This window comes from Triticum urartu, chromosome 1 (assembly GCF_003073215.2).
Source record: "Triticum urartu cultivar G1812 chromosome 1, Tu2.1, whole genome shotgun sequence".
Classification (NCBI taxonomy): Eukaryota; Viridiplantae; Streptophyta; class Magnoliopsida; order Poales; family Poaceae; genus Triticum; species Triticum urartu.
In genome coordinates, this window is record NC_053022.1 from 565,245,914 (window position 1) to 565,273,374 (window position 27,461).

General features: G+C 46.0%; 1 pseudogene; it reads right to left on the bottom strand.

Moving 5' to 3' along the window:
• On the bottom strand, positions 1 to 27,461 carry LOC125539695 (annotated as a pseudogene).

Here is a 27,461-nt window from a genome sequence, read left to right on the forward strand (position 1 = left end):
CTACTCTCGTTCGCATGGTCTCCAAACCGTACCAGTAGGCTCATCCATCAGGGCGATGCCTTTGCTGGCAAGGTCCTTCCTGATATGATCTGAAACGTCAAACTGCTTGTTGTTCCTTGCCGCGACTCTCCGTTCAATCTGCTCGCGCAGCGACTCATCGGTCAGCCCGGCCCGCATCAATGCTTTTTCCTTCAGATGCTCCAGCTCTTGTTGGATTGAAATTTGTTCATCTTTGTGTTGCACTCATTATCATAAGAGGAAAAGGAAGTGTTGTATAGATAGATAGTGTGTGGCCTTAGTAGTAAGTACCTCTGCCAAAGGTGATTGTGGCATCAGGCCGAGGATGGACAGTTTGCTTTTAATCTCGGCACTCAACGCAGCCAGAGCTTGAATGTGGTCTTCTGGTTGTCTCTGTGGCTTCTGCTGTGTTAAACATTGTAAGTATATACGGTGGAGTATATAAATCGTATATGTGCTGTAATTGTGCGTGCGTGTTGTATATTCTGTTGGGACTCTGAGATATGATCTTATCAGGTTGTTAGCTAACTTGTAGATCAATCCGAGCCCAACTAACCTTGTATCTATCCTGGCTTCGGCCCTATATTAACACGTATGCGTCCCTGCAACACGCATACGCTTAACCCTAGTTTTCACATGGTATACAGAGCCATCCTTTTCCATCACATCTAGATGTCGAGCTCCTCCTCAGTTGTCGCCATGGCCACCCCCTCCATCGCCTCCCTTGGTCATACCATCACCGAGAAATTGACCCGGGAGAACTTCCTGGTGTGGAAGGCGCAGGTCTTGCCACACATCAAGGGGGCGGGGCTGATGGGCTATCTGGACGGCTCGATCAAGGAGCTAGCCGCCGTGCTCTACACCGACAAGGACGTCGCCGACAAGAAGGAGACCACGTCCTCGCCAAATCCTGAGCATGCTGTGTGGGTTACTCAAGACCAGCAAATCCTCACGTTTTTGATCTCATCTCTCTCCCGTGAGGTCTTACTGCAGGTCAGCTCCCACACCACCGCCGCATCGATCTGGAACACCCTGCTGCAAAGCTTCTCGTCGCAGTCAAGGGCTAGGGTTATCCAGTTCCGCTCGGCCATCGAGCACACCCGCAAACGGGACATGTCTGCCGCGGCCTACTACACCAAGATGGTGAGCATTGCCGACGAGCTGGCAGCTGCAGGCAAGCCCCTGGATGAAGATGACATTGTCGATCACATCCTGCAAGGCCTCATCCACGACCCCGACTACAGCGGCTTCGTTTCGGCCATCTCCACCCGCACCGCCACCGAGCAGCCGATCGGCCTCAGCGAGCTCTTCTCCCTGCTGCTGTCGGCTAAAGCTCGCATCGCTTCCCAAAACACCGCTCTCCACTCCGCAAATCTGGCGGCAAGGGGTGGAGGCCGCGGCAACTCAAGGGGCAGCGGCAACAGTGGAGGTGGCTGCCGCGGCTTCATCAACAACAACGCGGGCGCCCACTACCCTGACAACCATGGTGGTGGCGGCTTTGGAGGTGGTCCGCGGTAAGGAGTGGTGACCGCGGTGACCGCGAGTGCGAGAAGTGCCAGATTTGCAAGCTTGAAGGGCATGGTGCATGGCGCTGCAAGAAGCGCTACGATCACAACTTCAACAACAACGTCCGCAACCCCGCAGGAGGTGGTGGTGGCGGAGGACGTGGTGGTGGTGGACACCGCTCGGCCAACGCTGCCCACGCCTATGGAGTTGATACCAATTGGTATCTTGACACTGGTGCAACTGATCACGTGACGGGAGAACTGGAAAAGCTTGCGGTCCACGATTGCTACACCGGCACGGAGCAAATCCACACTGCGAGTGGTCAAGGTATGGACATTGCCCACATTGGTCATTCAGTTCTTACTACCCCTCACGGCTCCTTGCATCTTAATAATATCATCCATGCTCCTCAAGCCGATCAATGCCTTCTTTCTGCCTATAAACTTATCAAAGATAACAATGCTTTCTTGGAAGTTTACTCCGAAATCTTTTTTTTGTTAAGGATCGGGCCACTCGGAGAACCGTGCTTCAAAACAGGACTAGGGGTCGCCTGTTTCCTGTCTCTGGCCGCCATGATGCCCCTCCTCGACAAGCTCTCAATGTGGTCAAGCCATCCACCTCAAGATGGCACAAACGCCTAGGGCATCCTGCTTTTCCAGTGGTCCAGAAAATTCTTCGAGATTTTAGTCTTCCAGTATCAAATAAGCAAGATCACATTCATGTGTGTGATTCGTGTCAGATGGCCAAGAGCCATCAACTTCCATATTCTCGCTCTACTAGTGAATCAAAGGCTCCTTTAGAGCTAGTTTTTTTCAGATGTTTGGGGTCCTGGACCTGTTTCTGTTGGCAGACAAAAATATTATGTCACTTTCATTGATGATTTTAGTAAGTTCAGTTGGATCTATTTGCTTAAGAATAAATCTGATGTGTTTGCAAAGTTTAATCTCTTTCAGCAACATGTTGAACGTCTTTTTGATCGCAAAATTCTTGCCATGCAAACGGACTGGGGAGGTGAATACCAAAAACTTCATTCGTTTTTTGAGCGCATAGGTATCACTCACCATGTCTCCTGTCCACATGCTCATCAGCAAAACGGATCCGCTGAACGTAAACACCGCCATATCGTGGAGGTTGGTCTCTCCCTTCTTGCTCAAGCTTATATGCCTCTCAAATTTTGGGACGAGGCGTTTCTCACGGCGGTGTACCTCATAAATCGTGTTCCTAGTAAAGTCATCAATAATCAGACTCCTCTTGAGCGTCTTTTTGGCACTAAACCAAACTACACTTTTCTCCGCATATTTGGTTGTGCCGTCTGGCCCAACCTTCGTCCATTCAATAAACATAAGCTTGAGTTCCGCTCGAAACAGTGTGTGTTTCTTGGGTATAGTAGTCTTCACAAAGGCTACAAGTGTTTGGATGTTGCCACGGGTCACATCTATGTCTCCCGTGATGTGGTTTTCGATGAGCAAATTTTTCCCTTTGCAAAACTCCACCCTAACACCGGCGCTTAACTTCATAAAGAACTTGTTCTTCTTCCCTCTCATCTTCTGCCATCACCCAACTTTGTTCTCGGGGGTGTAGAAGATGCTGATGATCATGTGTCAATGCCCCATAACTCCTTTGATCAAAACTCTGATGAAAGTGTGCAGGAAAACAGTGCAAACATGGAAGAAAATCCCCATGATTTTATGCAGGCCACGGAGTCCTCCTTTTCAGCCATAGAAGATCCGCCTACTGATCCCGGAGCAGATCAGGGCGGGATCCTCTCGGGATCTGCTGATACAGGCGCGTCAGGAGGATCTCCTATGGGATCTGCGCCGCGGTCTGTCGCGGGACCAGGTGGGTCCCCCCCTGCATGGCGTCGGCCAGTCGCGAGTCGCGCCTGCGAACCCGCGGCGCGCGCCTGTTGCGGGACCAGGTAGGTCCCCCCCTGCATGGCGTTGGTCGGCCATGGGCCGCGCCTGTGACGGGACCAGGCGGGTCCCCATCCGGTCGGTCTTCCTCGGGAACGAGCGCGCCCACTGGATTGGGCAATTCCGCCTCGTCGTTGCCTGACGCGTCGCTGGCAGCGACAAGTGGCAGTTCCGGAGCGGCTGGCGCGCGCGTCAAGGCTGATTGCGCTGAGCGAACACAGGAGCTCCACCAGGAGTTCTCGGGTGGATTTTCTGCGGATTCTGGATCTGCTGTGTCTGCTTCTTCAAATCGCCTCCAACAACATGTCTCACGTCCAGCTCCGCCTCCTCCTCCGCGGTCTCATACCAGGTCACAGAGTGGTATTATCAGGCCTAAGATTTATAACGATGGTTGTGTCTGTTGGGGTTCTTTTTGTGCCACAGGTGAACCGCAAAATTTGGGAGAATCCCTTGGAGAACGTCGGTGGAAGGAGGCCATGGATGAGGAATATGATGCTCTTATGAGGAACAAAACATGACGTTTGGTGCCTCCAGTCAAGGGGAGGAATGTTATTGACTGCAAGTGGGTCTACAAAGTCAAGCAGAAATCTGACGGTACTGTTGATAGGTATAAGGCACGCTTGGTTGCAAAAGGGTTTAAGCAAAGGTATGGAATTGACTACGAGGACACGTTCAGTCCTGTAGTCAAAGCAGCCACTATCAGATTAATTCTCTCAATTGCAGTGTCTAGAAATTGGTGCATTCGACAACTAGATGTAAAGAACGCGTTCTTGCACGGTGTTCTGGAAGAGGAAGTGTTCATGAAACAACCTCCTGGGTATGAAAGCTTAAAGTTTCCACGTCACGTTTCCAAACTTGATAAGGCACTGTATGGATTAAAACAGGCACCTAGAGCTTGGTATTCTCGACTGTCGTCAAAGTTACAGTCTCTAGGGTTCTCTCCTTCAAAGGAGGGCACCTCACTATTCTTTTATCATCGACATAGGATTACCATTTTTATGCTCATTTATGTTGATGATATTGTGGTTACAAGTTCTTCACCTAGTGCTGTTGAAGCCCTTCTTAAGGACTTGGGCAAGGAGTTTGCACTTAAGGACCTTGGAAGTCTTCACTTCTTCCTTGGAATCAAGGTAAAACCTGTTAAAGAAGGGATTGTGCTGTCACAAGGAAAGTATGTACAAGAAATACTTCAGAAAGTAGGCATGAAGGGTTGCAAGCCTTCATCCACGCCTCTGTCTACTTCTGAAAAACTGTCCCTGTATGATGGAGAAGCACTTGGAGCAGAGGATGTAACCATGTATAGGAGCATTGTAGGAGCACTTCAATACTTGACTTTGACTAGGCCAGATATTTCTTATTCAGTAAACAAAGTTTGTCAGTTCTTACATGCTCCTTACAAGGTTGGAAAAAGCGGTAGGCGTAAGCGAGGCGGTTGGTCTTCGCCTAGTGCCTAGGCGGTGCCTAAGCGCGCTAGGCGCAGCCTAGGCAGTAATATAGTTTTTACTCGTAGTGAATTTGTGATTATTATATGGGTGCTTATATTAGTTTAGGGCATATAAATAAGTTAATTACCGTCTACTGCCATTGCATATAACCCATTTGGCACATCAGTGCAATATGTGGCATGATTTCTTGCTTGGCTAGGCAATTCCTTACTTGCCCTGCCTAGACCTCCATTTATGCCCTAGGCGAGGCGTTTGGCCATTGCCTAGCGCCTAGGCGTGCCTAAGCACCTCCTAGGCACTGCCTTTTCCAACAGAGTGCTCCTACTAGTGTGCATTGGACAAAAATTAAGAGGATACTTCGATATCTTCAAGGAACCAACGATCATGGTCTTAAACTTGGTAAGTCAGATTCAATGCTAGTAAGTGCTTTCTCAGATGCAGATTGGGCAGGCTGTCCTGATGACAGAAGATCAACAGGAGGCTTTGCGGTATTTCTTGGAGGTAATTTGGTATCTTGGTGTGCTCGCAAGCAACCCACTGTTTCCAGATCAAGCACAAAGGCTGAGTATAAGGCTCTAGCCAATGCCACTGCAGAGATTATTTGGGTTCAGAATCTGCTGACAGAATTGAGTGTTTATCATCCAAAAGCTGCATCACTTTGGTGTGATAATCTTGGTGCCACATATTTGTCTGCTAATCCTATTTTTCATGCCAGGACTAAACACATTGAAATAGATTATCATTTTGTTCGCGGAAGGGTGGCAGATAAGTTGTTGAATATTAGGTTCATACCTACTGGAGATCAAGTTGCAGATGGATTCACTAAGCCTCTTACTCTTAGGCAGCTTGAGGCCTTTAGACGCAATCTCAACTTGGATAGTTGTAATTGAGGGGGAGTGTTAAACATTGTAAGTATATACGGTGGAGTATACAAACCATATATGTGCTGTAATTGTGCGTGCGTGTTGTGTATTCTGTTGGGACTTTGAGATATGATCTTATCAGGTTGTTAGCTAACTTGTAGATCAATCCGAGCCCAACTAACCTTGTATCTATCCTGGCTTCGGCCCTATATTAACACGTACGCGTCCCTGCAACACGCATACGCTTAACCCTAGTTTTCACATGCTGCTGCTGCTGCTGCTTCTAGTGTTGCTCCTTCTTTTGTTGTTCCAGTTTTTGCTGCAACTTCTGAAAATGGAAAATGTGTTTGTTGAATCAACTACTATGAACTAGAAATGGATTTACCCCAGGATTCAGAGCATCCATACCTTGACCAATGACCACAATAAAAAAAACATCTACGTACCTTCAAATCATTCAAATTGCTGTCTATTGCCTTAAGCAGCTCCATGAAGCCATCCAGAACATTTGTAGTTCGAAGATCGTCTGACATAGATTCCAAAAAAGCTTTATGGTGGCCGTCAACCAGTTTTTGCTCCTCAGCCGGGACCGGGACAGATATATTCTCTTCATGATACGGAGACGTCATTTCATCGCAGTCATGTAAGGTCTGCATGAGATTAATATCAAGTGAGATATTATTACTACAGAAGATAGCCAAAGACCACAAGGTCAGGTTCAGAATTCCAATGACGAGGCAAAAAGTATGTTAAATGGTGGTTAAATTTTGATTTGAAACCAAATCATGATAAAATATCAAAGTTCAAGCAAATCACCTTATAAATGTAGTATACAAGATCAGATGCAATCTCTAGTGCTTCATCAGAGTAATTCATGTCAGATTTATAATGTGCGCGTACCAAGAAAAATCTTAAAGCCATAGGATGGTACTGAGTCATAATCTGAAAAGAAGAGAAACGTTACACATGTTAGGAAACACCATACGAGTTCAAATGAGAAATATTAAAAGAAGTCAGACATCGTCCCCTTACGCTTCTGATCGTGACGAAGTTATTAGCTGATTTCGACATTTTCTCGCCACAGTTGTTAATAAAACCATTATGCATCCAGCAGTTGACCTCACTTTCTGGATAAGCCGCTCGGCTTTGTGCAAGCTCATTCTCATCATGAGGAAATATCAGATCTTTCCCTCCACCATGGATATCAAATACATGTCCTAAATAGCGAGCACTCATTGCGCTGCATTCAATATGCCATCCTGGTCTTCCATCACCCCAAGGGCTCTCCCATGAAGGCTCACCCTCCTTAGCAGCCTGGACACGGTAATAAGGATAAGAATGAAGTAGCGATGCGCAAGAGTAAACTGTTCACGGCGATGCATCAAACTTGCCTTCCATAATGCAAAGTCTGCATCGTTCTGCTTTTTTGGATCAACATCAACCCGCGAACCAGCAAGATTATCATCTTGCTTCCTACCAGATAAACTGAGATATTCAGGAAATCTATTGATTGAAAAGTAGACGCTGCCGTCTACAGCATAGCCTTTGTCATTCTTGATTATCTGTTCACATGCACAAAGTGGGAAAGAGTTTTACCAAGTGAATAGTGTGAGAGATAAAATACAATTATCATATACAACACACATGATTGACTGTGTTTGTTATGCTTTAATCTGAATGGTGACAAACAAATGCATCGGTGTTAAAAAAATTAAGGAGCAACAAGAAGCTGGAAAAATATCACGACAACTCTGGGTTGGTATTGCCGTTGGATGTGATTTTGAACAGTAACAGGGAAATCGAAAATACCTCGGTGATTAAATCCACAATATCTTCGATATGTTTCTTTACACGAGGCTCGACAGTGGGGGGCATGCACTGCAGCTCAGTCATGTGAGTATGAAACTCATTAATAAACCGAGTGCACAAACTGGATATGTCTTCACCATTCTGTTTCGCCCGTTCGATAATCTGCAAAACCATAGCAAGTATAAATGAAGAAGTGTTCAGAAGAGCAGTTCAGTTTGAGAAACAAATAATGAAATCACATGTATGCAATAAAAGTGCATCGTGCCAGGAAGATGAACAGAGTGAGGTGTTGATCTAAAGTGGAAACATAAAATGGCAGTAACACAGCAGCCCAACTCTGCAACATAAATCATGCGCCCATGGCTGCAAGGTAGCTCATAGTTAAGGGTACATCTTATCTAACTATGTTCAAATTAATGACAAATTAAATTGGAATTATTTTATAGTTCAGAACCAAGTTCCTGTGTGGCATGCATCAATGGAATTTGAAAATCAAAACTAAAGTACCAATCAGAGTGTCACTGTGTTTGCTTAAAATCATCACATTTTGAATGTAAGTCTAATATGAGACTTTTAGCTGATCCAACGAGTGGGACAACAAACTTCTTTTGGCAGTCAATGTGTCTCTCTCAATACAAGAGAAGAAGAAAAAAAAGGCAGTTTTTTTGTTTAAAAAAAGCAACAGATAGTAAGAACCTATACAAATATTTGTTTATAGCGAGCCATGCAACATAAGTATATAAACCAATCATCCTCCCTCAACTAGTAAGTGTACATTCTACATGGAACATTACCTTATCATCAACGTCGGTGAAGTTGCGCACGTAATTAACTTCGTACCCCCAAAAAGTTGAGATATCTACACTGGATCAAGAACCAATTAGAAAATGACTAAAATGTTAGGCACACACAACAAAATAGCAGTAGAAGCCACCTATTCATTTTCTTCAATTACCATATATATAGTCTTTTGCCAAATGTATAGTTATGGTTTGAAATTATCACTACTAGGGAAAACCCTAGCAGTAGCGCTGGTTTTGTGCTCACTAGTAGCGCGGGTAGGCGCGCTACTAATAAGGCGCTACAGCTATTGCTTAGCAGTAACGCGTGCCGCACGCGCTACTGCTAGGACAAATAGCTGCAGCGCTTGTTCACTCCCACGCTGCTGCTAATACAACTACTGGCAGCGTGTTTTCTTTCCATCGCTACTAGTATTGTTTTTTTTAGTGTATTTATGCGCTATCGTACAAATATTGGTACAATACCAGTTATGAGGTTTACATCATTATGTCCATAACAGTGTGTCAAATGAAGGTGGATTAGGTTTAAGTGGAGGCAATATGTGGTGCATGTCAAAAGTATACTACTAATCCAAACTTGATCTAGTTTGGACTAGTAGTACTTTCGATGTGCACCACATGTTGCCTCCACTTGAATCTAATCCGCCAGCACAAGCTATTTAATCATCATCATAATCATTAGCACCAACAATATTTATTTAATCACCACTAACACTAGCTAATAATAATCATCAGTCATTACCACCAACACTAGCTATTTTATCATCATAGTAATAGTGTAGCACATCATCATCCTCAAACTCATTTCTAGCTAATCACTCATGCTGCTCTCTCTTAGGTAAAACAATATAAAACATGTGTAGCTCTCCTTCTTGATCAAGTTGGAGCATGCAGATGAACATGTCTCCTAATTTTGGGTAGCACATCTGTTTGCTGCCCCCTAGTACTTGTCTGCGCTCCCCCATCACATATCTGGTCCAGTCTTGCACTATTAAGCATTCATCGCTGATCTTGAATGCACTAAAGTAACATGTAGGATATCTTGGCCGTAAGCTAATAATACTCATGGTACCTTTAGTCTCGATCCCATAAGGCATAACATTCATCAGGAGTCCCTGTTGAAGAACATCGTATGGTCACATACTTAGCAATGAAGTTTAGCTTCACAAATAATGTATGGAAAAGATGCACCGAGGACAAATAGTAAAAATCTTACCATCCTTCTTAAATAGATGTGACCGTAGTTCATGACGAACACTATTGGTCGCACGTTTTCAGTACTCAGATTTTTAAGTCCAGGAAGAAAATTTGTCTTGACGGTATCAAGATCCTCAAGCCATGAAACATAATGACTTAGCTCCTCACAGTTTAGTTCAGCCCCGGGACAGTAGTAGGTCCTGTCTACCAAGCGCTGGACATGTTTTCTTGCACCGAAATAAGCTGACAATACAAATTAGTTGTCAACTATTTTTGAATAAACAATATCAAAGACATAAATATGGTTGAGAAACTTACATTTTGGTGTAACTGGAGGCGTCTGCACATCGACCCAGATGTCGGTATTACCTTCAATATCATCTTCCGGACGAATATCAAAGGTGATAACCATATCAGGCTGAAATGCATAAGTCTTGCATAGTGCTCGCTATGTTTTGCATCTAAAATAGGTGTAGTCGTCTGAATTGTATAATTTTACGTGGAAAATATAACCATGCTCGGTCTTCAAATAAACTTTCTTTACCTCCATAGTATGACTGAAGTCTATCTTATCCAATACAAAAGCTCTTGCATGGCAGGGGATACGCTAGTAGAATAGTAAAAAAAATATAAGTTGAAGCAAATGAAGCAGATGTCATGCTTAATTACGAAAAAAGACTTGTCGTTGTGACTTACTGTATCCACTTCGAAGTTCTCGTCCAGCTTGATGTTGAAGCGCCTATCATCATCTAGGAAGATTCCATCGCACAGGCCGCGCTCGTCTTCGCAGTATTTGAAAATACCGAAATCCTTTTTGTCGTCAGACATTTCCTATGTTCATAGTTAAAATATTAATTGAAAATCGATAGAAGACAACTACCAGGATACTCAACACACAAATCTGGGGCACTCGATATTTCCTACATATTCTGGCAAAAGTCATGCCAAAATTCACGGAAAAATCCGGCATGACCTTTGCTAAAATAGGATATATCGAGCGCCTGAAATTTGCCAGAACAAAAATGAATCAACACTCCGGCAAAACATAGACCACTCGGAGGTGTAACCTGCAAACATGACCGGCCACTTGGATATTGAGCAACACAAGATATACATTTCAAAATATCTTATAAGACTCAAATTAGCATGCATTCAATAAGCAAAAGTAAATCATCTCATGCGTCCGTACATCGTCGAATATTATCACTAATACATCCCGAATAGTGTCATACATATAACATCACTAGTACAACTAAAACCCTAGCACACGACGGGTATCGGAGCGGGCGGTGGACACCCACAGAGAAGGAACCATCACGGGATCATAGCTCCAGTGAGATCCCTGGAGAACCTGCCAGGTATTGGAGAACCTGTGCTCCAACGCAAACAAGTAGCGACGGACGTGCGTGTCCTCCTCACTGACACGGTGACGCACCACCTCCGTGGAGTCCTCGAGCCTCTGGACCGTCACTGGCCCACGCGACCGCCACCAAAGAAGGTTCGGGTCAACGACAGGCTGGCTCCTCACCAACCTGCGCCCCCCCTGTAGGTAGCGCCTCCCAGTACCACCCCGGCGGAGCCCAGTCCCGGACATGGCCCATCTGGTCAAGCAGGTGTCGTCCTCCGCCGACTCGACGACGAGGATGCGGGATAGGCATCGTCCACGTCGATGCGGGAAAATTGCTTTAACTAAAAAATAGCAACAAGTTCTTACTAACTAGTTCTATTAATTCAACTAGTTCTTACTAAAAATAAACTTACTATAAATAAAAATATTCTAGTACCTAATTAGTACCTAGTTCTTACTAACTAATTAGTACCTAAGAACTACTGCCCTAATTACCATCTAATTTGATGAACCTATAGGGGTGGAAAGTGGTAGCGGATATTCCAATTATCCAACTATAAAGTGAAATAAGTGGTCAAATTTTACTCGTTTTATGATTCATCTTAGAAATTTGATTTGTTTCCACCCTTACATGAACCCTAACTCATTTGAGCCGCATCCGCATCCGATTCGTTTCCATCCTAACTAATTTGATGGAGGTAGAAACCCTAGGCAGAGGTAGGGGAGAGGGAGGAGCAGGCGTGCTCACCTCGGGTGCCTGCGATGAGGGAGGGGCAGGCGGCGTCGAGGTCTTGGTCGGGGCTCCGGGCGGCGTTGAGGTCAGGGGGGGGGGCGGGGGCGGCATCCGGGGCGGCGTTGATATCGGGGTCGGGGGCGGCGTCCCGGGCGGCGTTGAGGTCGGGGGCGGGGCCGGCGCTGAATCTGGGGTCGGGGGCGGCGTGGGGAGAGCGCGCGGCGGCCGAGGGGCGACGGCGGCGGCGAGAGTGGAGTTGATTTGGGGGATGAAGTGGCCGTGGGAAAGGACGAAACACGTGGTTAAGTCAGAAGTACCAGTAGCGCGTTCCAGAAAGGGCGCTACTGCTACGTTAGCTACATCGCGTTCTGGAATACACGCTGCAGCTATAGCGATTTTCTGCAGAACCCGCTACTGCTATTCCTTTCTCCTTTTTCCCTTTTTTCTTTTATTTTTCTTTACATTTTATTTTTTCCCTTTCTCCTTTTTCTATTTCTTTCATTTTCATTTACTTTTCTACTTGTTTTTTATTTTATTTTATTTCCGTTAGCAGCAGCGCTTTACACGTAAGCGCGCTGTAGCTAAGGAGATTAGCAGTAGCGCTGGGCCATTATACGCGCTACTGCTAGGTTGGGCTAGCCATATGCACCCAGTTCAAACATAGCAGCATCACTTTTCGCTAGTACGCGCTACTGCTAAAGTCATAGCAGCAGCGCTGTTTATTTACACGCGCTGCTACTAAGTAGCAGCAGCGCTTGATTTTGTACAGCGCTACTGATAAAATTCTGTGTATAGGCTTTTCCCTAGTAGTGTATGGGAGCAATTTATTTATGCCAATGGCGAATGGTACAAAAAGCAAGAACATGCCAAATATGGAAGCTCAAGCACTAAGCTAACCCCCTACTAGTACTCTCCACGCACAATCCAAATCCAGCATGTCCAAGCAGAAACTAAACGCATCGAGCAGTACTTTTAGATCGCGGGCGAAAAGTGAGCGATTGCAGCCTGGAGGCCTCCCCGCGACGCAGTGCCTGAAAAACGCCAACTGTCGCTAATCGCGCGATCGCCCGCGAAAGGGCACAGTTTGACTTTGCGTTCGCTTCAGTTTCGCTGGGATGGGCCGAAATTCTGAAAGACAGGCACAAATAGAGGTCAGCCCAATTCTCTAGAACTTCCTCCACGAAAAACCGAGAGCAACTAATTAACGAGTGCTTCTTCGGAAGCCTCGCAACGATCAGCGCCACTTGACGCACTCTCAGCCATTCGCCACGTGTCGCGATCTGGGCGCTCCTTCCAAATTTTGTTTTTTTTTCGCACGCGTTTTCGGCTTTTTAAACGTTTTTTTCGGATTTTTTTGACATTTTGATTTTCCACCGGTCTTCCTTAGCTTTTCAATAAAAGATAATTAAAAAATTATTTTGCGCAAAAATGCGTTTTTTCCCTTTCATGAGAGTCACGGTTTTGCTTCCGCGAGAGGCATGGCCGTGCCTCTCGAAAACGAAAAAATGTGTTTTCTTTTTTCTTTCTTTCATGAGAGTCATGGTTTTACTTCCGTGAGAGGCACGGGTGTGCTTTCGCGAGAGTCACGGTCGTGCTTCTCGGAAACGAAAAAAAACATGTTTTCTGTTTTTTTCGCGAGAGTCACGGTTTTGCTTCCGTGAGAAGCATGGTTGTGCTTTCGCGAGAGTCACGGCCGTGCCTCTCGGAAACGAAAAAAACTCGTTTTCTGTTTTTTTTTCCTTTTGCAGGAGTCACAGTTTTGCTTTCGCAAGAGTCACGGTTGTGCTTTCACGAGAGTCATGACCGTGCCTCCTCGGAAACGGAAAAAACGCGTTTTCTATTTTTTTCTTCCGCGAGAGTCACGCTTTTGCTTTCGGGAGAGACACGGTTGTGATTTCGTGAGAGGCACGAGTGTGTCTCTTTAGTAAAGGGAAAAAACCTGTGCTCCCGGCTCGATTTTTTTGTCCGATTTTTTTTGTGAAAAAAAAGTTCATCAAAACCTATCAACATGGGATCTAGTTTTGAAAATCTCGACGTGAGGAATCCAACGGTGAAAGCGGTTCAAGATTTGAACACACGGTTTGAGAGATAAAACGTTTTGAATAAACGGATCTATGAAAAAAAAGGGAAAACTCACATGTTGCGACAAGTGGCGCGCTGCATGTGCTCCACTTGTCACGACTAGGGAAATTGGAGTGATCTTTGCAACACTCCCTCCCACCGAAAAGGTTGCGGCGGCTGCGCCGTTCTTTCTGTAGAAGTGCATGCTCTAGCCAATGCAACCAAAAGACCGATCTGATGGAAGAGACTAGGCAGCACATTATACGTCAGCACTCCCCCTCACGTGTGGCCCCCTTAGACCTAAATGTGGACCGAAAGTGGGCTGCAATTTAATTGCGTCAGCTGGGTCTTGAACTCGAGACCTCTTGACTCTGATACCATATAGAAGTGCATGCTCTAGTCAATGTAGCACATTATACGTCAACACTTCCTAGCTGCGGTCGGGAGGCCGACTGCTGCTTCACCGGAAACCGGATCCGGTGACGGGAGAGGCGGCAAGGCAACGAGGTAGCAAGGCAGCCAGTGACGAGGGGCCTCTGCATGACGACGACTCCGTGACCATGGCAAGGCAGCAAGGCAACAACCAGGGCAAGGCAGCCGGAGACGACGAGCCTCCGATTCCATCTATCATTTGTTCATTTGTTGATTCAACAAGACCAGCACGACAGGCTCTTGGGATTGCATTGCAAACTTGTCGGTTCATGTTGTAGGTTCAGGTTCAGGTGGTGCGAAATGTTGATGAAGAACAAGCTGAAGATGAAGATCAAGAACAAGAGCTAGCTCTGTGAAACGCCCTCGATGCGGCTATATCTCCCACGTGTCGAAGCATGACTTAGAGGCATAACCGCATTGAAAGCAATGTCGCAAGTGAGGTAATCTTCACACAACCCATGTAATACATAAGGGAAAAAGATACATAGTTGGCTTACAATCGCCACTTCACACAATTACAAGAATAAAGTATTACATCATCCAAATACAATCAAGGTCCGACTACGGAACCAAAATAAAAGAAGAACCCCAAGTGCGACAAGGCCCCCAATCGACCCCAACTGGGCTCCACTACTAATCAACTAGAACGAAACAACACAAAGGACAAGATCTTCGTCGAGCTCCTCCTGAGCTTGGTTGCGTCACCTGCACGGTTCAACGACACCTGCAAGCTGGTTTAGGAAGTATCTGTGAGCCACGGGGACTCAGCAATCTCGCACCCTCGCGATCAAGACTATTTAAGCTTATGGGTAAGGTAAAAGGTATGAGGTGGAGCTGCAGCAAGCGACTAGCATATGTGGTGGCTAACATATTCGCAAAAGAGAGCGAGAAGAGAAGGCAAAGCATGAACGAAGAACTATGATCAAGAAGTGATCCTAGAACTGTTGGGGAACGTAGCATAAATTCAAAATTTTCCTACGTGTCACCAAGATCTATCTATGGAGTCATCTAGCAACGAGGGAGGAGTGGATCTACATACCCTTGTAGATCGCGCGCGGAAGCGTTCAAGAGAACGGGGTTGATGGAGTCGTACTCGTCGTGATTCAAATCACCGATGATCCTAGCGCCGAACGGACGGCACCTCCGCGTTCAACACACGTACGGAGCGGAGACGTCTCCCATGCCTTGATCCAGCAAGGAGGAGGGAGAGGTTGATGGAGATCCAGCAGCACGACGGCGTGGTGGAAGTAGCGGGATTCCAACAGGGCTTCGCTAAGCGCTGCGGGAGGAGGGAGATGTGTCACGGGAGGGAGAGGGAGGCGCCAGGCCTTAGATTGGTTTGCTCCTCCTTTTCCCCACTATATATAGGGCCAAGGGAGAGGGGGGAGGCGCAGCCCTTGCCCCTTCCTCCAAGGAAGGGTGCGGCCAAGGGGGGGAGGAGTCCATCCTCCCCAAGGCACCTCGGAGGTGCCTTCCCCCTTTAGGACTCTCCCCTTTTTTCTCTCTCTTGGCGCATGGGCCTCTTGGGGCTGGTGCCCTTGGCCCATATAGGCCAAGGCACACCCCCTACAGCCCATGTGGCCCCCCGGGGCAGGTGGCCCCATCCGGTGGACCCCCGGGACCCTTCCGGTGGTCCCGGTACAATACCGGTGACCCCGAAACTTGTCCCGATGGCCGAAATAGCACTTCCTATATATAATTCTTTACCTCCGGACCATTCCGGAACTCCTCGTGACGTCCGGGATCTCATCCGGGACTCCGAACAACTTTCGGGTTACCGCATACTAATATCTCTATAACCCTAGCGTCAGCGAACCTTAAGTGTGTAGACCCTACGGGTTCGGGAAGCATGCAGACATGACCGAGACGTTCTCCGGTCAATAACCAACAGCGGGATCTGGATACCCATGTTGGCTTCCACATGTTCCACGATGATCTCATCGGATGAACCACGATGTCAAGGACTTAATCAATCACGTATACAATTCCCTTTGTCTAGCGGTATTGTACTTGCCCGAGATTCGATCGTCGGTATCCCTATACCTTGTTCAATCTCGTTACCGGCAAGTCTCTTTACTCGTTCCGTAACACATCATCCCGTGATCAACTCTTTGGTCACATTGCGCATATGATGATGTCCTACCGAGTGGGCCCAGAGATACCTCTCCGCTTACACGGAGTGACAAATCCCAGTCTCGATTCGTGCCAACCCAACAGACACTTTCGGAGATACCCGTAATGCACCTTTATAGTCACCCAGTTACGTTGTGACGTTTGATACACCCAAAGCATTCCTACGGTATCCGGGAGTTTCACAATCTCATGGTCTAAGGAAATGATACTTGACATTAGAAAAGCTATAGCATATGAACTACACGATCTAGTGCTATGCTTAGGATTGGGTCTTGTCCATCACATCATTATCCTAATGATGTGATCCCGTTATCAACGACATCCAATGTCCATGGTTAGGAAACCGTAACCATCTATTGATCAACGAGCTAGTCAACTAGAGGCTTACTAGGGACATGGTGTTGTCTATGTATCCACACATGTATCTGAGTTTCCTATCAATACAATTATAGCATGGATAATAAACGATTATCATGAACAAGGAAATATAATAATAACTAATTTATTATTGCCTCTAGGGCATATTTCCAACAGTCTCCCACTTGCACTAGAGTCAATAATCTAGTTCACATCGCCATGTGATTGACACTCACAGGTCACATCGCCATGTGACAAACATCCAAAGAGTTTACTAGTGTCACTAAACTAGTTCACATCATCATGTGATTAAGACTCAATGAGTTCTGGGTTTGATCATGTTGCTTGTGAGAGAGGTTTTAGTCAACGGGTCTGAACCTTTCAGATCCGTGTGTGCTTTACAAATCTCTATGTCATCTCCTAGATGTAGCTACCACGTTCTATTTGGAGCTATTCCAAATAACTGTTCTACTTGGAGCTATTCTAAATTGTTGCTCCATTATACGTATCCGACATCTCTACTCAGAGCTATCCGGATAGGTGTTAAGCTTGCATCGATGTAACTCTTTACGTCGAACTCTTTATCACCTCCATAATCGAGAAAATTCCTTAGTCCACTAGTTACTAAGGATAACTTTGACCGTTGTCCTGTGATCCATTCTTGGATCACACTTGTACCCCTTGACTGACTCATGGCAAGGCACACTTCAGGTGCGGTACACAGCATAGCATACTGTAGAGCCTATGTCTTAAGCATAGGGGACGACCTTCGTCCTTTCTCTCTATTCTGCCGTGGTCGAGCTTTAAGTCTTAACTTCATACCTTACAACTCAGGCAAGAACTCCTTCTTTGACTGATCCATCTTGAACACCTTCAAGATCATGTCAAGGTATGTGCTCATTTGAAAGTACTTTTAAGCGTTTTGATCTATCCTTATAGATCTTGATGCTCAATGTTCAAGTAGCTTAATCCAGGCTTTCCATTGAAAACACTTTCCAAATAACCCTATATGCTTTCCAAAAATTCTACGTCATTTCTGGTCAACAATATGTCAACAACATATACTCATCAGAAATTCTATAGTGCTCCCACTCACTTCTTCGGAAATACAAGTTTCTCATAAACTTTGTATAAACCCAAAATCTTTGATCATCATCAAAGCATACATTCCAACTCCGAGATGCTTACTCCAGTCCTTAGAAGGATTGCTGGAGCTTTGCATACTTATTAGCATCTTTCAGGATTGACAAAACCTTCCGGTTTGTATCACATACAACCTTTCCTCAAAAACCGTCGAGGAAACAATGTTTTGACATCCTATCTGCAAGATTTCATAAATAATGCAGTAATCGCTAATATAATTCCAACAGACTCTTAGCATCGCTACGAGTGAGAAAGTCTCATCGTAGTCAACTCCTTGAACTTGTCGGAAAACATCTTAACGACAAGTCGAGCTTTCTTAATGGTGACATTTACCATCATTGTCCGTCTTCCTTTTAAACCCATCTATACTCAACAGCCTTACGACCATCAAGTAGTTCTTCCAAAGTCTACACTTTGTTTTATATATGGATCCTCTCTCGGATTATATGGCCTCGAGCCATTTATCGGAATCCAGGCCCACCATCGCTTCTCCATAGCTCGTAGGTTCATTGTTGTCTAGAAACATGACTTCCAAGACAGGATTACGTACCACTCTGAAGTAGTACGCATCCTTGTCATCCCACGAGGTTTGGTAGTGACTTGATCTGAAGTTTCATGATCACTATCATAAGCTTCCACTTCAATTGGTGTAGGTGCCATAGGAACAACTTCCTGTGCCCTACCACACACTAGTTGAAGAGACGGTTTAATAACCTTATCAAGTCTCCACCATCCTCCCACTCAATTCTTTCGAGAGAAACTTTTCCTCAAGAAAGGACCCGATTCTAGAAACAATCCCTTATTGCTTTCGGATCTGAGACAGGAGGTATACCCAACTGTTTTGGGTGTCCTATGAAGATGTATTTATCCGCTTTGGGTTCGAGCTTATCAACCTGAAACTTTTTCACATAAGCGTCGCAGCCCCAAACTTCTAAGAAATGACAGCTTAGGTTTCTCTAAACCATAGTTCATACGGTGTCATCTCATCGGAATTACATGGTGCCCTATTTAAAGTGAATGTGGTTGTCTCTAATGCCTAACCCATAAACCACCGTGGTAATTCGATAAGAGACATCATGGTATGCATCATATCCAATAGGGTGCAGTTATGATGTTCGGACACACCATCACACTATGGTGTTCCAGGCTGTATTAGTTGTGAAACAATTTCCACAATGTCTTAATTCTGTGCCAAACTCGTAATTCAGATATTCATCTCTATGATCATATCATAGATATTTTTATCCTCTTATCACGACGATCTTCCAACTTCACACTGAAATTACTTGAACCTTTCAATAATTCAGACTCGTGATTCATCAAGTAAATATACTCAACATCTACTCAAATCATCTGTGAAGTAAAAACATAACGATATCCACTACATGCCTCAGCACTCATTGGATTGCACACATCAAAATGTATTACTTCCAACAGGTTGCTTTCTAGTTCCATTTTACTGAAACCGAGGCTTTCAGTCATCTTGCCCATGTGGTATGATTTTCATGTCTCAAGTGATTCAAAATCAAGTGAGTCCAAATAGTCCATTTGCATGGAGTTTCTTCATGCATATACACCAATAGACATGGTTCGCATGCCTCAAACTTTTCAAAACGAGTGAGCCCAAAGATCCATCAACATGGAGCTTCTTCATGCGTTTTATACCGATATGACTTACGTGGCAGTGCCACAAGTAGGTGGTACTATCATTACTATCTTTTGGCATGAACATGTGTATCACTACGATCGAGATTCAATGAACCATTCATTTTAGGTGCAAGACCATTGAAGGTATTATTCAAATAAACAGAGTAACCATTATTCTCCTTAAATGAATAACCGTATCGCGATAGACATAATCCAATCATGTCTATGCTCAACGCAAACACCAAACTCGATGGTAGAGGGAGCTTGCGATGCTTGATCATATCAACATTGGAAACACTTCCAACACATATCGTCAGCTCACCTTTAGCTAGTCTCCGTTTATTCCGTAGCTTTTATTTCGAGTTACTAACACTTAGCAACCAAACCGGTATCTAATACCCTGGTGCTACTAGGAGTACTAGTAAAGTACACATCAACACAATGTATATCCAATATACTTCTATCGACCTTGCCAGCCTTCTAATCTACCAAGTATCTAGGGTAATTCTGCTCCAGTGGTTGTTCCCCTTATTACAGAAGCACTTAATCTCGGGTCCGGGTTCAACCTTGGGTTTCTTCACTAGAGCAGCAGCTGAATTGCCGTTTTATGAAGTATCCCTTCGTGCCCTTGCCCTTCTTGAAACTAGTGGTTTCACCAACCATCAACAATTGATGCTCCTTCTTGATTTCTACTTTTGTGGTGTCAAACATCACGAACATCTCAAGGATCATCATACATGTCCCCGATATATTATAGTTCATCACGAAGCTCTAGCAGCTTGGTGGTAATGACTTCGGAGAAACATCACTATCTTATCTGGAAGATCAACTCCCACTTGATTCAAATGATTGTTGTACTCAGACAATCCGAGCACAAGCCCAACAATTGAGCTTTTCTCCTTAGTTTGCAGGTTAAGAAAATCGTCGGAGGTCTTATACCTCTTGACGTGGGCACGAGCCTGAAATTCCAATTTCAGCCCTCAAAACATCTCATATGTTTCGTGACGTTTCAAAAACGTTTTTGGTGCCTCAACTCTAAACCGTTTAACTGAACTATCATGTAGTTATCAAAACGTGTATGTCAGATGTTCGCAACATCCACACACAACGTTCGAGGTTTAGCACACTGAGCGGTGCATTAAGGACATAAGCCTTCTAAGAAGCAATGAGGACAATCCTCAGTTTACGGACCTAGTCCGCATAATTGCTACTATCAACTTTCAACTAATTTTTCTCTAGGAACATATCTAAACAGTAGAACTATAGCGTGAGCTACGACATAATTTGCAAAAATCCTTTTGACTATGTTCAGAATAATTAAGTTCATCATATGAACTCCCACTTAGATAGACATCCCTCTAGTCATCTAAGTGATTACATGATCCGAGTGAACTAGGCCGTGTCCGATCTGTGCGTGAGACGGACTAGACAACGTCGGTGAACATCATCATGTTGATCATATCTTCTATACGACTCATGCTCGACCTTTCGGTCTTCTGTGTTCCGAGGCCATGTCTGTACATGCTAGGCTCGTCAAGTTAACCCTAAGTGTTTTTGCTGTGTAAAACTGTCTTGCACCCGTTATATGTGAACGTAAGGATCTATCACACCCGATTAACACGTGGTGCTTCGAAACGACGAACTGTAGCAACGGTGCACAGTTAGGGGAGAACACTTCTTGAAATTTTAATGAGGGATCATCTTATTTACTACCGTCGTTCTAAGCAAATAAGATGTATAAACATGATAAACATCACATGCAATCAAATAGTGACATGATATGGCCAATATCATGTAGCTCCTTTGATCTCCATCTTGGGGCTCCATGATCATCTATTACAAGAACATGATCAATCTCATACATTACATATATCATTCATCACATCCTTTTGGCCATATCACATCACATAGCATACCCTGCAAAAACAAGTTAGACGTCCTCTAATTGTTGTTTGCATGTTTTACGTGGCTGCTATGGGTTTCTAGCAAGAACGTTTCTTACCTACGCAAAAACCACAACGTGATATGCCAATTGCTATTTACCCTTCATAAGGACCCTTTTCATCGAATCCGATCCGACTAAAGTGGGAGAGACAGACACCCGCCAGCCACCTTATGCAACTAGTGCATGTTTGTCGGTGGAACCGGTCTCACGTAAGAATACGTGTAAGGTCGGTCCGGGCCGCTTTATCCCACGATGCCGCCGAATCAAGATAAGACTAGTAACGGCAAGCATATTGAACAAAATCAACGCCCACAACTACTTTGTGTTCTACTCGTGCATAGAAACTACGCATAGACCTAGCTCTGATACCACTGTTGGGGAACGTAGCATAAATTCAAAATTTTCCTACGTGTCACCAAGATCTATCTATGGAGTCATCTAGCAACGAGGGAGGATTGGATCTACATACCCTTGTAGATCGCGCGCGGAAGCGTTCAAGAGAACGGGGTTGATGGAGTCGTACTCGTCGTGATTCAAATCACCGATGATCCTAGCGCCGAACGGACGGCACCTCCGCGTTCAACACACGTACGGAAACGGAGACGTCTCCCACGCCTTGATCCAGCAAGGAGGAGGGAGAGGTTGATGGAGATCCAACAGCACGACGGCGTGGTGGAAGTAGCGGGATTCCAACAGGGCTTCGCTAAGCGCTGCGGGAGGAGGGAGATGTGTCACGGGAGGGAGAGGGAGGCGCCAGGCCTTAGATTGGTTTGCTCCTCCTTTTCCCCACTATATATAGGGCCAAGGGAGAGGGGGAGGCGCAGCCCTTGCCCCTTCCTCCAAGGAAGGGTGCGGCCAAGGGTGGGGAGGAGTCCATCCTCCCCAAGGCACCTCGGAGGTGCCTCCTTTTAGGACTCTTCCCTTTTTCCTTCTTGGCGCATGGGCCTCTTGGGGCTGGTGCCCTTGGCCCATACAGGCCAAGGCACACCCCTACAGCCCATGTGGCCCCCGGGGCAGGTGGCCCCACCCGGTGGACCCCCGGGACCCTTCCGGTGGTCCCGGTTACAATACCGTGACCCCGAAACTTGTCCCGATGGCCGAAATTAGCACTTCCTATATATAATTCTTTACCTCCGGAACTCCTCGTGACGTCCGGGATCTCATCCGGGACTCCGAACAACATTCGGTAACCACATACAAACTTCCTTTACAACCCTAGCGTCATCGAACCTTAAGTGTGTAGACCCTATGGGTTCGGGAGACATGCAGACATGACCGAGACGTTCTCCGGTCAATAACCAACAGCGGGATCTGGATTCCCATGGTTGGCCTCCACATGTTTTCCACGATGATCTTCATCGGATGAACCACGATGTCAAGGACTTAATCAATCCCGTATACAATTCCCTTTGTCTAGCGGTATTGTACTTGCCCGAGATTCGATCGTCGGTATCCCTATACCTTGTTCAATCTCGTTACCGGCAAGTCTCTTTACTCGTTCCGTAACACATCATCCCGTGATCAACTCCTTGATCACATTGCGCATATGATGATGTCCTACCGAGTGGGCCCAGAGATACCTCTCCGGTTACACGGAGTGACAAATCCCAGTCTCGATTCGTGCCAACCCAACAGACACTTTCGGAGATACCTGTAATGCACCTTTATAGTCACCCAGTTACGTTGTGACGTTTGATACACCCAAAGCATCTCCTACGGTATCCGGGAGTTGCACAATCTCATGGTCTAAGGAAATGATACTTGACATTAGAAAAGCTATAGCATATGAACTACACGATCTAGTGCTATGCTTAGGATTGGGTCTTGTCCATCACATCATTATCCTAATGATGTGATCCCGTTATCAACGACATCCAATGTCCATGGTTAGGAAACCGTAACCATCTATTGATCAACGAGCTAGTCAACTAGAGGCTTACTAGGGACATGGTGTTGTCTATGTATCCACACATGTATCTGAGTTTCCTATCAATACAATTATAGCATGGATAATAAACGATTATCATGAACAAGGAAATATAATAATAACTAATTTATTATTGCCTCTAGGGCATATTTCCAACAAGAACAACCTACGTCGAACATAACTCCAACACCGTGTTCACTTCCCGGACACCGCCGGAAAGAGACCATCACGGTTACACACGCGGTAGATTCATTTTAATTAAGTTAAGGTTCAAGTTATTACAACCGGACATTAACAAATTCCCATCTGCCCATAACCGCGGGCACGGCTTTCGAAAGTTCAAAACCCTGCAGGGGAGTCCCAACTTAGCCCATGACAAGATATCACGGTCAACGAAGGAATAGACCTCCTCCCGAGACATTCCGATCAGACTCGGTATCCCGGTTCTACAAGACATCCTCGACAATGGTAAAACAAGTCCAGCAAAGCCACCCGATGTGCCGACATCCTGATGGGAGCTGCACATATCTCGTTCTCAGGGCAACACCGGATAGGTCAAGCTACGAGTAAAACCAGCCCTCAAGTTTCCCCGAGGTGGCCCCGCAGGCTGCCCATTTCGGACGAACACTTAGACATGCATTGGCCCGGGGGGGTTAAAATAAAGATGACCCTTGGGCTGGCCTAACCCAAGGGAAAAAAAGGCTAGGTGGCGAATGGTAAAACCAAGGTTGGGCCTTGCTGGAGGAGTTTTATTCAAAGCGAACTATCAAGGGGTTCCCATTATAACCCAACCGCGTAAGGAACGCAAAATCCGGGAACATAACACCGATATGAAGGAAACTAGGGCGGCAAGAGTGGAACAAAACACCAGGCATAAGGCCGAGCCTTCCATCCTTTACCAAGTATATAGATGCATTAATAAAATAAGATATATTGTGATATCCCAACAAGTAAACATGTTCCAACAAGGAACAACATCTCCATGTTCCAATAAGGAACAAACTTCAATCTTCACCTGCAACTAACAACGCTATAAAAGGGGCTGAGCAAAGTGGTAACATAGCCAATCAACGGTTTGCTAGGACAAAGTGGGTTAGAGGCTTGGTTCAACAATATAGGAGGCATGATAAACAAGTGGTAGGTATCGCAGCATAGGCATAGCAAAAGAGCGAGCATCTAGCAAGCAAAGATAGAAGTGATTTCGAGGGTATGATCATCTTGCCTGAAATCCTGCAAGGAAGAAGATCGAGTCCATGAAGAAGACAAACGGACGTAGACGAACGGGTCCTCACAACACGACGTTACCGGAACCAATCCGAAGAAGCAAACACCGGAAAGAAGCACACAACATAGTAAACAACCAAGCATAACATGGCATGATGCGCAAACAAGTATGATGCATGTCCGTATTAAAGAGGCATGGCAAAAGAGCACAAACAATCCTATAAATTAAGTGGAGCTCAATATGCAACGAGTTGCATATTGACGAAACACCACATCAATTATTTAGTTCTCTCTCTGTTAGGTACCCAACAATATTAAATGTTATTAAGCATGGAAAGAGGTGAAGCATAAAAGAAACTATCTAACTAAGCAATTTAAATGGGGCCGGATATAACAAACAACAAATCCAGTAAATCCCCATATGCCTTAGTAATTTAATGCAACAACAATTTAAACATTTTAATTGTTATTATCATGATGCAGATGACATGAACAAGTTTATGCAATTTTTATTAAAACTTGACAAGAGCATTATTATGAAGCATTTGACATCGTGGTGGAAAGGAAAAGAGTGCCACGACGACGAATCCCAAAATGATGCCACGACAACATATCGGTTATCCGATAGCCCACGGGGATACCAGTGCAAAAGGAAGTGACGGGAGCATGCAAAAGATGGTGGGGTGATCCCGGTAACCGGGTTCCCACATGTCGGTGGCAAGGCAAAAGAGGGGCAACGTTCCGGTAGTTCAGACTCGAGGCAAAACAAGGGTGCATCTCATACAAGATACATTCATTCATTCACGGGCGTCGTCTCGGGGTTATACCTTCGAAGCGTGCAAACGGGACGGTTCTCGTTTGGTGCAAAGTAGAGGAAGTAGACGTTCCCATGGCGACGGTAGTGGTACACATTTTCACGTCGACGGTAGTTGTTCACGGTTCGTAGACGAACTTGACAGATCGAGGGCTCCGGGGTTCACTGTTGAACTTGACGAAACCCACGGCGACGGAGAGGTACGCGTCGGCGGTAGTTGTTCGGGCGGCGAGCATCGTCGAACTCGGCGGGCGTCGTGTAGTCGTACACTTTAATGGTAGTCGTTCGTATTGGTACTTGGCGCCATCAAAGGGCACTTGGAGAACCCACGTACGCGTACACTGTTTGTCATACACTTGGCGGGTCATCGGGTAGTAGTACATGTTCCGTAGATGTACAAGTCGTCGTAGCCGTTCGGGTCTTGGTCCTTGGCGAAACCCACGAACACGAACTTGCGTCCCTGGTAGGGAGATTCTTGACAGAACCCACAATGGTCTTGGAGGTCAACGCCTGGACGCCAAGGCAGTGGAGGTGCATGCATGTGGGAGCAGTCCACGGCAAGGCGAGGAGAAGGAGGCCGGGGGTTACACGGTCGATGAAACACTGGCTCTAGCGAGGGGAGGAAGGCATGGGCGCGCAGCTCCGGGGTGCCGCGGACGAGGACCCGCGTCAGGGATGCTCCGATGACCGGGGAGGGCTGGAGGCGCTCGAGGAAGGAAGACGAAGTACGAGGCAGAGGAGACGTGGCGGCGAAGGGAGACTCACGTGGTGGTGGTGCTATGGAGCAGAAGAAGCAGAGGGAGGTGCGGCAGATCAGAGGAAGCGAGACGACCATGGCACGCGGAGGAGAAGATCCGGCGGGGATGAGAGGGAGCCGGGCGGCGGCCTGCTGGATCCGGCGAGGGCGACGTTGGCCCGAACGGAGGAAGAAGGAGGTGAGGGCGCGAGGAGGAGATGGGATCGGGAGAGGGGTCGGGCAGCGGTTTCCCTGGCGGCGCTGGGTGGAAGGGTACGTGGGAAGAGGAGGAGATCGACAGGAGGGATCGAGCTCTAGGTTAGGTGGGCTTAGGGTTAGAAAAGGAGTGGGGGTGCGGCTGGGCTGCAAGGGGTTTAGTGGGCCGGCCTGGCCCGGTGGCTTGCGAGTGCTAGGCTTTCTCTCCCTCTCTTTCTTCTTTAACCGAAAAGAAATAGAGAGAAAGGAAAAAGAAGGGGGGTTAGGGAAAAGAGTTTGAGCATGAGGACAATTTTCCTGGACTCATAAAAATAAGCATAACCACAGAAAAATAGAAGTGGCAAGATTACAGGAATTAAATTCAAATGGTTTTGAATTGGGACTAGGTTTGGTGTGGCCAAAAATGTTCAGGTTTTTTGGTGGAGCTTGGAAAAAGAACAAAAGAATTATCGACAAAGTTTGAGAGTCGGAAATCAGAAGAAGGAAAGGTCAAAGATTTAACATGCAAGTGGGTTGCGGATAATTCCAAATTAATGGAATACTTTATAATAGCTCCCTAAATATTGGGAGGATATGTTTTACAGAGAAACCACCATGTGGGTTCCCTCGATTTAAATAGATCAGCGATCTATGCAATTTGTTTAGAGAGTTTTAAAACGGGTTGCATGATGACATGATGCAATGCACAAGAACCAAAGATGAATGCAAAGAACCAAACAAAACACATGACGAAACCCGGAAACCCTGAAAGGCAACTGAAGCTCCGGTCTTGGGGCGTTACACTTTGGCCATCAACTTCTGCTCTCTGCTTCCTCTCCTTAGAAAAACCTCTGTTTTCTACTGAAAATCCCCTGTCTTTGAGATAAATATGCACGTGTACATGCACATGTTACTGTTCCCGCGAACTGGGTTAGCGGCCGCTATCTCCAGCTATAGAGGCTGTAGCGTTTGCATGAGCCAGACGCGAAATGGATTAGCCCGTGATCTTCAAGTTTATTTCGAGCTACAGGCTTACAGCAATTAGATCGGGGCCGGGCGTTACCGATAGAGAACGTCGAAGGCGACGTAGGCGCGGGCGTGGCCGACGTGGCTCGAGTCGTAGGGCATGACGCCGCAGACGTACATGCCGACCTTGCCCTTGACGCGCGGCACGAAGAGCTCCTTCTTCTTCGTCTTCGAGTTGAAGAGCCGCAG